This window comes from Lupinus angustifolius, unplaced genomic scaffold (assembly GCF_001865875.1).
Source record: "Lupinus angustifolius cultivar Tanjil unplaced genomic scaffold, LupAngTanjil_v1.0 Scaffold_61_23, whole genome shotgun sequence".
Classification (NCBI taxonomy): Eukaryota; Viridiplantae; Streptophyta; class Magnoliopsida; order Fabales; family Fabaceae; genus Lupinus; species Lupinus angustifolius.
Window position 1 is genome coordinate 1 of NW_017723041.1, and position 17,018 is coordinate 17,018.

Consider the following 17,018-nt stretch of genomic DNA (forward strand, 5'->3'; position numbering starts at 1 on the left):
AACTTATTCTTTTTCAAACACTTTTATGCTCAAAGAGGCTTATCAAAGGATGATCCTATTTTTGGTTAGACTTTTTGGCCATTTTTTGTTCAACTAAAGAATAAACATGCTTTGATTCTTTCCTATCAATCTTATACAATTAAGAGAACTAAAGACTAATACAAGTTTAATTAGACAAAACAATTGTTGATTTCACTCTTTTTCACATGTGTTGGCTCACTCCCTCACTTGGTTCGGGTTTACATTTTTGTTTTGAAAAATTGTTTGCAATAATCATGTTACATGAACTTAAAATTCCATTCGCACAAAAAAAAGTTGTTATATCATTATGTGATTTTTCACAAAAATGTTTAAGGCTTATATCTCATTTTGCTCAATAAAAGCATAAAAATATGCCTTGGAAATTTTTTTAATCATGCAACCTTTGTCAACTTATTTCATTTAGGCAATTTGATTCGGTTTTGAATTTTTTTTTTAGTTTTTATGGACAAATAATTTATTTCTTAAATAAATGTACATTCTACTAGAAAATTATAATTTCCACATAATCATCAACCATGTTCCCCTCTTTAAATGATGGATTGTCCTCAAGCCAATGAAAATTTTCAAAATAATTTAAATCACACAACATAATTCAAACTAAAATTAAAAACATGGAAGCAAAAAACAACGTTTAAAGTACAAAAATAAGGAAATAGTTTTGCAAAAGATTAAATACATAAAAATAAATTAAAGAGAAAAATAATTTTGTTGCTTTGCTCAATCCTCTTTGTGAACACCTATTTTTGTCCGGCCCAGAAAAAGCCCAAAACGTTTTTAAATAAAAAATGTAGAATTCCGAAAATACTTTTCTAAAAATTATAAAACTAAACATGTTATGTTAAGATTTCTAAATCTAAATGATTAGGTTAACCAAAATTAAAATTTAAAATAATAAGCCTAAACCATTTGTTAAGGTTCCTAAATCTAAGTTATTAGGTTAACCAAAATTCCAGTAATTGAATTCTAAAAAAAATGATTTTTAGAGTTATTCTAAAAATAATAATACTAAATAAATAAAAATAAAAGATGAGTGAATTAAAGAGTTGATTGTATTATCATATAAATTTAAGATTTGAAAATATGTAATTTGAATCACATCATATCCATTTTATTAGTTGTATGAATCATATTGATAATAACTAAATCTTTAAGGATTCAAAAATCAAATCAAGATTGCGATATGGAAATATGCAAATCAAATAAAATTAGAAAATTCATATCAATCTAATTGTGTTACACAAACCAATTTGATTAGAAAATTAAATCTTTAGAGATTTGGAATCAAGTAAATCAAGGTTGCAAATCAATCAAATAAGTTAAAGATCGCAATTAGGAAATATGCAAATCAAGTTAAGATTGGAAAATTTTATATCAATCTGATTGTGTTGCACAAATAATTTTGATTATAATAATTAATCTTTAGAGATTTGATTCGATGAAAAATTAAACTTTTAGAGATTTTGAATCAAGTAAATTAAGGTTGCAATATGAGAATAAACAAATCAAATCAAATCAAACAAATTTCAAATCAATTTGATTATGTTGCAAATCTGTTTTATTTCCCTCAACCTCCTCTAATCAATTAATGATATATATTCTCCTCATTAAGTACATGTGATAAGTCATAGTCTATAAATAGAGTGTCTTATTCACCAAAGAAGAAGGGGGATTCCACACAAAAAAGCACTAAAAAGATCCATGTAAAAATTACAACCAAGAATTACACACAAAAGTCCCTCAAAAAAGAGCTCTCCATAATAGTCCGCAATGCGTTGACCAGCCACTCATAGCCAATCAAATCTCGAAACATCATACGATTATAGTACATCATGTCGCTCCAGATTACTACTCTCACATGAACATAAGATTATCTACGTCTAAGTGCACCCTTCCTCACCCAACGCGTGCAGATCTACCACATGGTAGTATTCTCCACACTTTGCAGTGTCAGCCAATCTCGTTCCGACATGTCATCGAGCCTAGTAAGTCATTTGTCTTTCGTTCGTACTGTATCCCTGCTCCTTTGCAAGCTTCAATAAGTAAGTACCTTCATTTTTCTACACTGTGTGTATGATAAATGTACCAACTTTTATTGCCACCATTGAAGAAAATTTTTTACTAATAATTTGTATAATAATATTAACAATAACATTGTCATATGATAAATTTTATTTTTTATAATAGAAAGTCAAGGATATATCTATTACCTAGCAATTACTTAATAAGATCTATTTTTCAAATCAAATAAATATCACCATAAACTAAAGTAACAACCAAATTTTTATTAGCACGATCATCAATACAAACTAATAATTAATCAAAACATTTTTTTCATAAATACACAATAATAAATATTTTCATTAATAAAATTTGTCAACCAACGCATGTTTTTCTACTAAAGAACTACGTAAGCATTGATTCCCTTAATAGGGATACGTGGGACCAGGGTCGAACTTGTCAGGCACCATAATAAAAAATAAATAATTTTTTCTTTTGAATAATTAATTAATTAGACAATTTAATAAATAAAAAAATAATAAAGCCATATATTTTAATGAAGGGTACCGCATAAGGCGGGCGGGTAGGATGCTAATACCTTCCCTACCTTATAACCGACTCCCGAATCTGGATATCAAAAATCCAAAAGCCCAAGGTAATTAGGCTTAAGATATTTTTCTACATTTTTTACTATAAAATGTAGTGGCGACTCTAAATAAAGTCGTGCAGCTGAAAATCGGGGTGCGACACTCTTCATCTTCATCAAGGCCTTGTAATCTCCCTTTTGGCCATTGAGTGTTAGCAACAAACTCCTCATAGGTTCCACCTTGGAAATTTGGATGAGAGCCATAGATGATTTGAAAGCTTCTATACATGCTAGTAATTCCACAAAAGCAAGCAATCTGTTGTTGGTTTTGAAAATGTTGTTCTTCAACAATTGCTTCCAAAGTGGCATTATTTGCCCTCCTACGTGGTGATTGAGAAGAGGAGCCCACATCTCCAAATTTCTTCCTTAAATCGGCCCTAGCTTGGGCCAAGCTTCTTTCTTTGCAATGAGATTGGACATAATAGGTTGTGACCTCGATTTTGAGTGCCATAATTTCTTCATAAGGTCCGGGCACTTCTTGATACCTGCATAAGTCAGTGATAAGTGATGGTAAAATCAAAGAATTTATACCCCTTTATACGCAGTCATTGATCGCATCCGAGATGATGGCCTATATATCAATGGAGTCTTCCTCATAGATGGAGTTGATAAGCTTTGCTTTGCCTAGAGGTAGATTCGAGACATGAGAAGTCGGCCATATGTTGGACAACACAAAGATGGTCCAAAGTTGTGATGCTTGAGTCATACAAAATCGGAACACCGTGCCACTTTGGTTGACCTCCAATCCTTGCAAACACATGCTTCTCCTAACTTGAGCATCATTGTGGGATTCTCTTTCCCCCGAAGAAGATGCCCTTATCTTGAGTTGAAATGTGCAAAGGTCATGGTCACAATTCGGGCTTGGAAACCATGGGTTTTCTAGGTAGTCGTTGATGATGTACTTATCATAGTACACTCTCTTATCGTTGACCCAAGTATATCGATTAGCTCTTGCCTCCCCCGACATGATTGAGTTGGCGTAAAATTGTTTCACAACATCCAAAGAGAACATCTTTTTGGGTGATGTGAGCTTGTTCAATCCGAACTTGGCCACTATGAGCATGAAATCATCATATTCCTCTTCTTGCAAATTGAATATTTTCTCTAGGATCGGAGCACGTTTGAGCGTGATATCCTTGAACATACACTTTGCATCCTTGTTGAAAAAATTGGTGCTTTATTTTGCTTCCTTCTCAAATCCCTTGCCTTTCCTTGAGAAAAATCTTTCACTCCTACAAAACATTTTACAATACAATTTTTCCATTCCTAGGAGTTAGAAACAAAATTTCTAAGGCATGTTGTCAAGTAAAGCACGCAATTTTTCTAAAGCTTATATTTCTCACACTTTTTTAGCTAATTTTAATGTTCAAGTTGTGACTATGGTTTGCTAAATTAATGACGTTTTTAACATTATCAAAAAAGTCCCAACATCATTCTTTCTCAATCAACCAAGCAAAAATCACATGTTCACAAAATGTGGCTAACTAAAAAATTTCAAATTTTTTTATTGCATCATATTTTCCAAAACAGCCCCAAAATTTTATTAACATATCACAACAAATTTCTCAAGTGTTTTTAAGGTATTTGGTGCATGAAAAAGTGATGATACAATACAAAGTTCATACAACTTGCAAAATTTCAAATTTTTGTGCATGTATGGACTTTTTGTCCCTTAAGAAATATTTGAGATACATATTTAAGCTAAATCATAAAATTTCCAGCCACGAAACTGATTTTAATGTGGTTAGAGTTTGCAATTTTAAAAAAAAAATTGGCTCAACAACTTACTCAAGTTTGTACACGTTTTTCACTACTTGATTGAGTCATTTTTTCAAACACTTGGTGAGCAAACAAATGCCTTCAAAATTTTGTTTTCCATAATCATGAATGCGTCATGTTTAGGCATGTTTGGTCACAAAGTTTAAGAATCAATCAAATTTATGTTGGAGAAGAGTCTAGAATAAAAAATTTCAAATTTCAAAATTTTTAAGATAAGATTTTCACACACACAATATTCCATTCATATTCAGCATACATTGAACACAAATACTTATGAAAGTTTAAGGAGATTCAAAAATTACATGTGTTCTTCACTATTTTTCAAGAATGGAAATTTTTGAAACTTTTTTATTTGAGGATTTTTTTGACTTTGATGCTTAACAAATTTCCAAATCAAAAAGGTTTCAAGAAGAACATAAAATATTAAAGCTTTTAAGGAGATGGTTACTTACATGTTTGAAGCTTGAAACTTGAAGAAAACATAGAGTTTTTAGGAGAGTTGTTAGAGAGAGTTATTTCGGTTTTTCAAAATGAGGATAGGAGTGAATTTTTGGTCAAGGGTTTTTTTTAATGGGATGGGATTCCAAAAAGGATAAGAGGATGAGGGAAATCCTCTTTTGGATATTTTCTCTCATGCGGCACCAGTTGGTGCACTGGGAGCCTTGTCAACCCCGTCAGGAGCACTAGTGAGTTTGACTGGTTTTGGCATGGCCCATGTTGACTCACAAGTTTGGCCCACTTTGACCCCAAAAAATGTTTTACTCATTTTCCTCTTGTATTTGATTTTCAAAAATTGTTTTTATGGACCAAAATAATTTTTCTCAATTTTCTCTTTGAAAATTTGATTTTAAAGAATACGATAAAAGAAATTTCATAAGAAAAAACATATTTATAAATATTTCAAAAAATGTATTGGGTTGCCTCCCTACAAGTGCTTCTTTACCGTCATTAGCTTGACGCATGTTACTACAAAATTTCAGTTGTTTCCACCATCCCCATCATATTGCTCAACTGAGCTAGAATCACCCTGCAAGATAGCCTTGCAACGCTCCCTTTGATCGACTTTAGTATTGGCAGAAACTGTTGTTTTCTGATTTTCTACCAATTGTTTGACCATCTTCCCAATTTGAATCTCCATGTTCCTAAGGGAAACATCTGTTTTTTCTGGTTGGACATTGTCATTTGCATAAATTGGTTCAGAGTGTCCTCCAATTTAACATTCTTGTCTTGGGTAGGGTGTTGGTATTGCTTGGGTCTGGGATAGAATGGTGGTTTCTGAGGATTGTCTTGCCTCCATGGTTGGTTTCCTTGAAATTTATTTCCTCCCCCTGAGTAATTGTTCTGGAAATTTTGCCTTGGAGGATTGTTGACAAATTGGATCTCCTTAAGTAAAAACTGCTTTTTTGAAGACTCTTTGATATTCCTATGAAGATCATTAAGCTTATGAGATACTTCATCTAACTGTTGCTAAAGCAGTTTATGTTGAGCCAACATAGCATATGTTGGACTCAATTCCAGGATTCCACCTCTCCTTGGTAGGGGTCCTCTATGATGTTGACTTTTCTGGTCATTCAAGGCCATGGACTCAATGATATCAATAACCTCTTGCAGGGGCTTTGTCAATAGTTGTCCACCCTTAGTTTCATTTAGAATCCACTTATGTTGTCGTTGTAACTCATTGATGAAAATATAGATTTGGGTTTGCACATCAAACCCGTGGTTGGTGCATTTTCTCACAATAGACTTGAATCTGTCCCATGATTCACAAAGGCTTTCATTTGTTGGTTGCACAAAAGTGGATATGGCAGTCTTCATATCCATAAACTTTCCTTACGGAAAGTGTCTATTCATGAATTTTTCCTCCACCAGATTCCAATTGTTTTGGATATGTGGAGGTAAATGTAGGAACCACTCCTTGGTTTTCCCAATGAGAGTCAATGGAAAAATCCTGAGAAACACAGCCTCCTCTTCTGCCTCAGTTATCCTGACAGTCCCGACTAGTTCATAGATCTTAGTCAAATGGTTGTAGGGATCTTCATGATCTAGCCCAGCAAAAGGATTTGCGTACATGAGTTGTACCAATACATAATTCATCTCAGCAGGCTTTTGATAAAACCCTCAGCATTGGGTTGATTTAAAGCTGACAAAACCCTCAGCATTGTGTTGATTTTCAGCTCGTGAACCATCAGCATTCTATTGATTGTTGGCCATTGATGAATCCACTTCCATTGGAATAGTTTGGGTTTGTCTAGCTTTATTTTGTGCTTTCTTCTTCTTTCTCCAGGTTTTTTTCTAATTCTGGGTCGAAAGAGAATTCATGCACAGAAAGACTTCTGTCTATTTCAAAGGAAGAGATTAGTAGAAAAGATATGAATTTACGAAGTTTGTAATTTACATTTTCATACAAATTAAAAATTAAATTTGTACAAAAAGTAAAAAGAAATTTTATGCATAATTATTAATGATATAATATGCTATATAAAAATTTTCTACTAAAAACAATTACCCAGCAGCAACGCCAATTTGTTGAAAGATTTTTCTTCGATGCTTTTTGTTGAGGCAAGTTTCTGATTTATTTATTTAGTTACTGATTTATTCTTTGCTCGCCAACTCGGCTTTGCTGGAATAAATTCCAACCCCGATATAATGGTTTCAAGAATATTTCATTTGATCAAAAACTTAGCTTTATTGAATTATTAACAACTTTATACCATCTCGGCTTTGTTAGAATAATTTCCAATGCAGGTTTACTAGTATGAATTTATCAAATTAAGACAAGTGATAATGGGTGATATTTATTTCCATTTTCCTTTATTAACTGAACTACTTCCTTATGGAAGGTTGGTAAAGAATAAATAAATAAAGCAATAAATGGTTAGTTATAGAATCTAAATGACAGAAAATAAATGTTAGTTGCGGAAATGTAAATGACTGAAAATAAAAGTTAGTAGTTAGATCACTCATTATGATTGTGTATTTTTCCTTTTCACAAAGATAAAATTTATGAACTAAATTGCACTTTGATTCAAGAGTTTCTTTCGTTGTCAACAAATAAAAATTATAAGTTAACATTTCACATTTGCATCTCTTTCAAGATTCAATTGTAGTAAAGTATAGGGTACCGAACCAAAGGGAATTGCATTAATAGAAGAAAATCATATAGACATATTATAGAAAAAAATAATGATTAAACACTTTTAATTGATTTTTGTGTTATGTTGCATAAAAAGTAAGAAGGAAACATAAACTAATATTCAAGAATTCTTGAGGAGAAAATTGATTTGAAATATGGAATTATTTCTAAACTCAAATGGTTTTAAAAAACATTAACAAGTTATGTGTTATACTTTCGGTTAATTCCACACATCTTTTCTAAATCCTTCATCTCGTGTCCTAGTATGATAAGATGATTTTCATACTTTATGTAATACACTAAATAATAGTTAAGTGTCACTCGTCGGAGTAGGTTGTCACATCCTACTTCAGGCTTCATTAACATCATTTAGCCTTGAACATAAGTTGCTTAAATTGAATGCTTGATGTGGCAAGTGAACTAAGATGTAGGTTATACTTTTTAGTTCACTTGTCAACACTTTAAGAAGAAGCATTTTTGGATCTTTAAATCAAGTTTTAGGTGATCAAGCTAAAAATGCATTAAGAACTTCGTAAAGAATAAAAAATTAACCAAAAGTAATAATTTGAATGTATTGAATTAAAAAGATGATAGAAATGACGAGAAGAAATAAAATTACACCATAATTCAAATCAATGTGTAGGAGCATAAGCCATCAATCCAAGGATGAGATGCCTTTGGACCCAAATGAGTTTAAATAATTATGTTTTTGTATCACATTTTCCATCTCTTTTATCTTCTTGAATTCTAAGTAAAAATTACAAGAAATTACCTGGAACAAGCTTAGAACTGTGATCAGAATTTCTAAAGAGAAGAAGTAAAGAAGAAGAATGAAGAATAAATGTTAAAATGTGTATTGAAGTGTTGTATGAAGTATATTCAAATGGATGGAATAGGGCCTTATTTATAGGCAACTAGGACACCACCTGACTCACCTGCTTGCCCACGCCAGGCGCACCAAACCCTTCAGCATGGGATTGGTCCATGACCAAGCAGCTTAGTCAGTTATTTGGTGTTGACTCCCCAAAGCTAGTTGTGAGCTACTTGACCAGGCTATTGTGGGCTACTCTGAAAAGTGCCTCGGAGCCTTGTCAAGTGAGGTTATGCATCATGTCAAAGTTGCTTGGTGGCTAGGTCAAGTTGACCACTTGTTGGGTCTCACCTGGCTGCTTAAGTGGCCACGCTGAGCTGCCTGCTTGAGCAGTTTCTCCTGCTAGGTGTGTGATTCCAGCTAGGCGGTCCCAAGGTGCATGATGAGTTGCTTGCTTCAGCAGGTTGGCTTGTGCCAGACTTGAGTCTGACCGTGTAAAGCTTGTACCTGTCCGAGCCAAGTTGGTGCCAGGTCTGCTGGGAAGTGTTGAATGTCCACTCTAGACTGCTTACTGAGAAGCTTCATGTGTGCATCAAAAGTGGCTTATGTGGACACCTCCTTGCTTGAATATATTTCCTTAATTCTTTTTCTTCTCTTCATTTTTACTAGAAACTTCACACAAAGATTTGGAAAAGAGGTGGACAAAAATATAAATCAAAATATGACAATTTATCTCAAGAGTGTTGAATCAAGTTAGTTTTGCATCATTTGCATATGATAAGCGCCATGAAAAGTGTATGAAAATTTAGTATTTTTGGCACTTATCAATGAGACCAATGCATTTTCTAATATATGACAAGTACCACTTGTGCTTTTTTCTCTTAGTTTTGATGCAGCAAAATCTGAATCTGAATATCCTACCAAATCACATATACTTCCTTTTGGATACCATAATCCAACTTCAGTTGTGCCTTTTAGATATTTCACGATTCTTTTGACAACAACTAAATGTGATTCTTTTGGTTTTGATTGATACCGTGCACATAAACCGACACTAAACATTATATCAGGTCTACTGCTAGTTAGATAGAGTAGGAAACCAATCATACCTTGATACTTTGATATGTCAACACTTTTTCCAGCTTCATCTATATCGATGTATGTACCAAAACCCATAGGAGTGGCAATTGGCTTCCAGTCATTCATTTCAAATCTTGTTAGCAAGTCTATTTAGTATTTGGATTGAGTTACAAAATTACCATCCTCGATTTGTTTTATTTGCAATCCAAGGAAGTAATTTAACTTCCCCATCATGGACATTTCAATCTCCCCTTGCATCATTTTGCCAAAATCACTACACAAAATCTCATAAGTAGAACCAAAAATAATATCATCTAAATACATTTGAACAAGAAGAGTATGATGATTTATTTTCTTAATAAAAAGTGTAGTGTCGCCTTTCCTTTGGTAAAGACTTTATCAAGTAGAAAGTTTGTTAGACGATCATACCAAGTATTAGATGCAATAAATATAATAACAATGTTAACTATACCAAGGATTTTTCTTTTGATGTTCTCTACATAGGTAACAAGGCCTTTGATACTTGACTGTAGATATTTTGACTCTCCACGTGTCATGTCCTTTGAATAGTTGTTGTCATGATAATACATTTATGCTTATGGCTTTGAAGCGCTCCTGCAAAACAAATTCAACGGATTTTCCAGGTACCCAATGTGATTTGGGTCCTGCGGGGCTAGCACTTTTCGCAACCCCAACATATTGGCCAGTTGGAATACTAACTTTTCTAATATGATATGAATTAGGAGTATGGCCAACATTTTTACAATAAAATGATGTGGGTTGATGCTTATGTATCCTAGTTTTGTTGTTACTACAATTAAATGCATGGATACTTTGTTTCTAAAAGATTATTTTCGTTGAGACATTTTGTTTCCTAGAAACTTGGCTGTTAGAATAGCCAAGACCTATTCGGACTGTAGAAAGTCTCTGATCTTTAATCATTTTGTCCAGATTTTTGCTACTCTTGTTTAATTTATTAAGTTCAAGACTTAATGTTGAAACTTTCTTTTTAAGAGTGATGCAGTTTTGACATGAAGAAGATGATGGTTTATTTCTGAATACTTCTAACTCAGTTTTTTGTTTTTAAAACAATTTAGTGAGTTTGACATATTCATCATGTAAGTCATTAAATGCAAGTTGTAATTCATAATAAGAAAATAGTTTAGTTTCATTTACATCTTCATCATCAGAGCGATGAGATGCCATTAGTGAGAGATTGGCTTATTCTTCAATTTTTGGTTCAGAGGCTGAACTAGTATCATTGTCTTCCCAAGCTATGTAGGCTCTTCGTCGAGTACTCATTTCATTTTTCCCTTTGAAGGAATTCTTTTTCAGGTTTGGACATTCCATCTTCATTGACCAGGCTTACCACATTCAAAATATGTGAAATTTTCGTTTGAAGTGAAGATGTCATTATTCTTGGTGAATTTCTTCATTTATCCAGTTTTAGCGCCTTTGTTCCTTTTAAGGAACTTGGTGAACTTTTTTACCAAAAGACTTATGTCTTCCATTTCTTCCTTTTCTGATTTATCTATTGATGAATCATTTCTATCTGCCTTTGCTTTGAAAGAGATATTTTTCTTCTTCTTTTCTTGCTCATCATGTTGGTCAAGTTGGTTGAGTTCCCATTCGTGTTCCTGCAATTTACCAAATAAAGCAGCCAAGGACATTTATGATAAACTTTTCTTTTTAGAAATGGCTGTTACTTTTAGTTGCCATGTTCTAGTGAGTGATCTTATAACTTTTAAGTTTAATTCACTATCTGGTAATATTTTTCCAAGTGCAATAAGATGATTTGTAAGGTGAGTAAATCTCTTTTGGAGGTCTAGTATTTTCTCTTTAGGATTCATACGTAACATTTCGTATTCGTAGGAGAGACTATTGAGCCTCGACCTTTTGATTTCCTTAGCTCCTTCGTGTGTAATCTCTAGAGTATCCCACATTTCTTTAGCGGATTGCAGTTTGATACTCTAAAGAATTCATCAATGCCAAGTGATAAAGTGAGGATGTTCTTTGCTTTGAGATTTTATTGCACTTTCTTTTTGTTTTCATTATTCCATGAGCAATTTGGCTTTACTTCCCTTACACCATTAACAACGGTGAAAGGTTCATAAGATCCTTCCTCAATCGCATTCCAAATATCCAAATCTTGATATTCTATAAAGATTCTCATCCTAATTTTCCAAAAGTCATAGCATTCTACAACAAAACTTGGAGGGCGATTGATGTTCGAACATTCTCCCAAAAATGATCTTGAGGCCATCTTAGATACAGGATCAGATTTGAGAATAATTTACTCAAAATAAGCTCTGATACCAATTGTAAGATTGGGATGGCAACTATGAGGGGGTGAATTAGTTGTCTTAAATATATGATAGATTTTTCTGCAAATTTCAAAGTTAATAGCAGCGGAAAAGTTATGCAGAAACATATCAAGTAAATTTAAGGAGATAAGGAAGAAGAGAGTACTTAGAGAGTTTTATTGGTTCACCATCTTGTCAACCGAAGGTTACATCCAGTACTTTTGCAACACAGGAGATTTCTTCACTAAATATTAAGAGTAGTAATTACAAATTCTCACCCTGAGATTTCCTTGTACCTTACTCACTCTCTAATACCTATGTCACACTTTGGAAGATAGCATTTCCAAGTGACTCTATCCCATTTCTTATCACAACCTTGTGATAGAAACTATTTCAGCAAATTGAATGAAGACAACTTTATCAATGGCAAAGATTGCCTTTACAAGATTTGAACACTATGATCTCTTGGAATCCGACAACTCTTTATACACTTAGTTATAATGTTCAGAAGGTTTGAAAATCATTGAAACAACACTTAAAGCAACTTCATAAAATTTAATCTGAAAGGTAAGAACAAGTTGTAGAAAGCACAGAAAAAGTGTTTCAGAAAAATTCAGATTGTGTATGTCAGTTGTGTATTTGAATTATGAGTTTCAATGCCTATAAATAGGCTTTCCAATCAGACATAACACCTCTATGAAAAGGTATAATTCGATTGGAATGAAACCATTACGTTTGGGGTGAAAGCTATTTAGTTTGAATCTAAAAATCTGGTGTAACAACTCTTACTAATCGATTACAGCATCGACGTATTTGATTATCCAAACATTCTGTCCAAATGAGTAATTGATTACCACACTGTGTAATCGGTTACTCTCATATAATGTAATCGTGTAATCAGTTACTCAATGGGAGTAATCGATTACCTTGTTCAGTTTTTGTTGGGTAACTCGTTTCTCACTCATGTAACCTATTACTTAATTCTTGTAACTTGTTACTTAGTCACAGAAACCTGTTACTTAGATCGAGTAACATGTTACACGGTATTTTTGAAAATTGTTTTCATTTATACTTGTAGTTTTCAATTTTATTTTAAAATATTTTTGAGCATAACTACTAATTGTATATTATAGAGTATAAGGATAGAAGTACCTATAGACTTAGACTCTAAATTCCTTCAAGCTTTATCTTCATTGTCTTCATAAGTATTCTTCCTTTTCTTCTTTATGTGATGTTGGTGTCTTCATCAAAACTGTGCCAAGGTCATGAGCAAGATCTTCTTCACATCAAGTTCTTGTGGCAAGCATCACTTTGACTTATCAACACCTTATAGTGTTGTGGCGCCTTTCACCTCAATTCTTTTCCAACTTATTTTATCGAACTTTTATCTTTCTGCTGTTTATTCATAAACAAATGCTCAACTCAACCGTGAACTTGTCCAAATACCAACCAAGATAGATCGTGCGAAGAGCCTTTGTCAAAGAGGTTCACATCAAGTGAAATCAGAGCTAGTCTCTTGCTTGGTGCATATCATTCTTTCTTGGCCATGAGTATAGTTTTATTTCTCTTTTAAAAGTGTTAAAGTCCAAAAGTCCAAAAACAAAACGTGTCAAAAGTGTCAAAGTCCAAAAGTCCAAGAACAAAAACAAAAAGTGTCAAAAGTGTCAAAGTCCAAACGTCCAAAAATCAAAAGTGTCAAAAGTGATTCTACAAGAGTCAAGGAATCCAAAAGTTTCAAAAAAGTGTCAAGTGTCAAATTCTTTCCTTGGGGTATAACTCAAGTCACAACATTTCCATCTTGAGAAGTTGGGGTGATTTTCTTTCACAATTTCTTGGTTCAAACTTGGCTTACTTAAGAAGGTCGTGGAGGATAGAGTGTTGAGTGATACACGAGTCCCAACATTTTCCACAAACAAAAAGTGAGTGATACACGTGAGTTTGAGTGAAATGTCTAACCATTATAATCACGAAAGTGATAGTTCTCCATTGTCCCCAAGGACAACAACCCTACATGCCATGATGATGACAAATTTCAAACTCTTCAAAGACAAATGAAGCAAATGAGATTGGAGTATGATAGGAGGCTTGATAATTATGGATATAGGCATTTAAGTGACACGGATGATGAAGGAGGCAGGGGTAGCAAAGAAGGGAAGCAAGGAGGGGAAGAAGAAGGGAGGATGACAAGTTAGAAGGGATCAATATAAAGGTACCAACCTTTATTGGAAAGAATATATGGAAGCTTACCTTGAGTGGGAATTGAAAATTGAACAAGTTTTTTATTGCAATTCTTACAATGAGGAGAGGAAGGTTAAGGTTGCAGCCTTTGAATTCAAGGAGTATGCCATGATTTCGTGGGATCATCTTCAAAAGGAGAGGAGAAGGATTGGTGTTGAACCAATTGATACATGGGATGAGATGAAGCTAATCATAAGAAGGAGGTTCGTTTCTAACTCCTATCAAAAAGATATTCACAACAAACTCCAAAGGCTAACACAAGGGTCTAAGAGTAATGATGAGTATTTCAAGGAAATGGAATTAGCCTTGTTGAGATCTAACTTTCATGAAGACCGAGAAGCCACCACGGCAAGTTTCTTACATGGATTGAATCAAGACATTCATGATATTGTTGAATTACAACACTATGTTGAGTTGGATGATCTGGTTCAACAAGCTATCAAGGTAGAAGAGCAATTGAGGAGGAAAAAGCCAAAGTTTTCCTTAGGGTCTAGTTCCAAGTATCAATCATCAAAGTGGGTGGACATGTTCAAGAAGGAGGGGCCAACAAAAGATGCTACACCTAGTACTAAGGGAACCGTGACTACAAGTCAAGGTAAACAACCCGTGGTGGCTAGCCAAAGAAGTAGAGATGTGAAATATTTCAAGTGCTTAAGCCTTGGACATATTTCTTCTCAATGTCCTACAAGGAAGACACTGATCATAATGAATGGGGAGGTGGAGTCTCAATCTAAGGCTTCAAGTGATGAAGAAGACGATCATGAGGAAGATGATGTTATTGTTCCTGAAGGAGACTTACTTGTGGAGGAGGCTCTAAGGAAGCCAAATCAAGGACCATGAGGTGGATCAAAGAGGAAACATCTTCCATACCAGGTGTCTAGTTGGTGGTAAGGTTTGTTGTTTGATTATTGATAGTGGAAGTTGCACTAATGTGGTTAGTACAAGATTAGGGTCGAAACTCAATCTTGAGACTAAGCCACATCCCACTCCATATTGATTGCAATGGTTGAGTGAGGTGGTGAAATTCTTGTGGACAAGCAAGCCGAAGTTCCTTTTACAATTGGGAACTATGAAGATTCGGTCCTATGTGATGTGGTGGATATGGAGGCCAGTTGATAGGGAAAATCGCAAGTGCACGATTATATCGTCAAGTAATAAAATATCGATCCCACGAGGACTGGAAAATTCCTTTAATTATAGAAATTAATTTATCCTAAACTCAAATAGGAATTAAAAGTGAATTTAGAACAATTGAGCAATTGACAATAATAATTATGAAAATATTAAAAATGATTAAAATCTAATTTAACGAATAGTTCCCAGGATAAGGGTACCACATTTACACTCGCAAATCTTTGTTTTGCTCCTTTTCATGAACTTTAAGTTGTAAGGGTGAATTTCTCTCTGATATGTGTCATCCTCTCTCGAGTTCTGACACGTTTACACAATTGAAGTCGCACCTACTCTCAGGGTACGGTTACCAATCAAATCCTTTACTTGGATCTTTCTATCCAATAGCTTCATATCAACCTAAGGTGAATTCTAGAAACCCCCGAGAATCCTAATACTACTCTCGTGAATTAGGATTCTAGTTTGAATAGCTGAATGGTCATATAGTTAGGTTCGCCTCTTGGTCCTTCCCCAATGTATCTAATAGGTGTAATTTTTTGGCCAAATAATTCACACGAATAAAACTCAGTTTAATGATTCAAATCACAATACTCAATGAAATAGAAGTGAGAATAAATATTTACTAGATGTAAAAGGGCATAGCCCCAATCCTAGAAACAAAGGAAATTACTCACTCATGATGGAGAAGAGAATACTAAATTCTAAATTAGAGAATTGTAATGTAAAATGTGTAAAACCCTTAAGGGAGAACTCTTATTTATCATAATTACAAAATATTGGGCTAAGCCCAACAAAACAAATCTAAAAAATAGGAATATAATATAATATCTATGACTTCCTTTGGCCCTTCAATTGGTCTTTGTATAGCCTCAATAATGAATTCAATCTTCTTGCTCCCAATCTCTACTTTTTTTTGCTATAATCCATCCAAACTACACAACATAGCTAAAAACACCCGCTCAACCCGAACAAAGAGAAATAAAATCTAAAAACAATCCTAAAGTCCTAATTATGTCCTAAAATGCAAGTTAAATGCAATGCAAATGTAGCATAATTTCACACTTATCACCAGTCATTTGTTACTAGTCCGACCATGCCAATATGACAAAAGAGCTACACGTGATGGACGAACAAACAAGTACACATTGGTACACAACAAGAAGAGGATTATTCATTCACCATTGACTCATGAACAAGTCATTAAGGATAAGAAGATCTTAAAAAAATAGAGCATGAGAAAAAAAAAGAGCGAGAGGTAAGCAAAAGAAAGTGAGGCAAAAACACAAAAAGAGAGGGAGAGGAAACCACTTTACCTAATGGGCAAAGTGGAAGAAATGAGGATTGTCCTAACAAAACAACCATCAACACCTCTATTTTGTTACACAACTAACTTTGTTTTTCCAAATTATGATTCTAAGATTTTTCAGGAGCTTGGAATCATCGAAAAGGTTGATGACTAGTGGGAAGCCAAAACCGTGTTGACTTGCCTTGAGATAGGACTCATGGATGGCTAGTCAATCAAGTTATGTTTACTAAGGATGGTGTCGAAATCTCTACCTACAAGCTTCAAGGTAAGTGTCTATATAATATTGGTCCAATGAAGATGCTTACTATGTTTCCTTTTAATGTAAGTGATGGAGATAGATTTTAAAGGTCGAAATATTTTCAAGAAGGAGGGGATGATGCAATACTCAAAGAGCCTAACATTGATTATGATAGTCTTGAAGGCATAAGTGGTCTTATGACTAGGCCACGGGCAAAAAGGGCTCAAAATGCTTTTGGACAACTCATAAGGTTGATCCATGATGGTGAGCCAAAGTTAGCCCAATGGGGTTTAAGATGCTCAGTAGCATCTTG

At 33.9% G+C, this 17,018-nt stretch overlaps 1 protein-coding gene across 1 annotated transcript in view; it reads right to left on the reverse strand.

Annotated features, from left to right (window-relative positions):
* Positions 1 to 5,462: 5,462 nt before the first annotated feature.
* The window catches only part of LOC109339231 (histone deacetylase 6-like), a 28,741-nt gene continuing 17,185 nt past the window's right edge, over positions 5,463 to 17,018 (reverse strand). The window contains exon 8 of the mRNA XM_019576646.1: positions 5,463 to 5,476. The gene's annotated coding sequence lies outside the window, so the exon portion shown is untranslated. The remainder of the gene's footprint in view (positions 5,477 to 17,018) is intronic.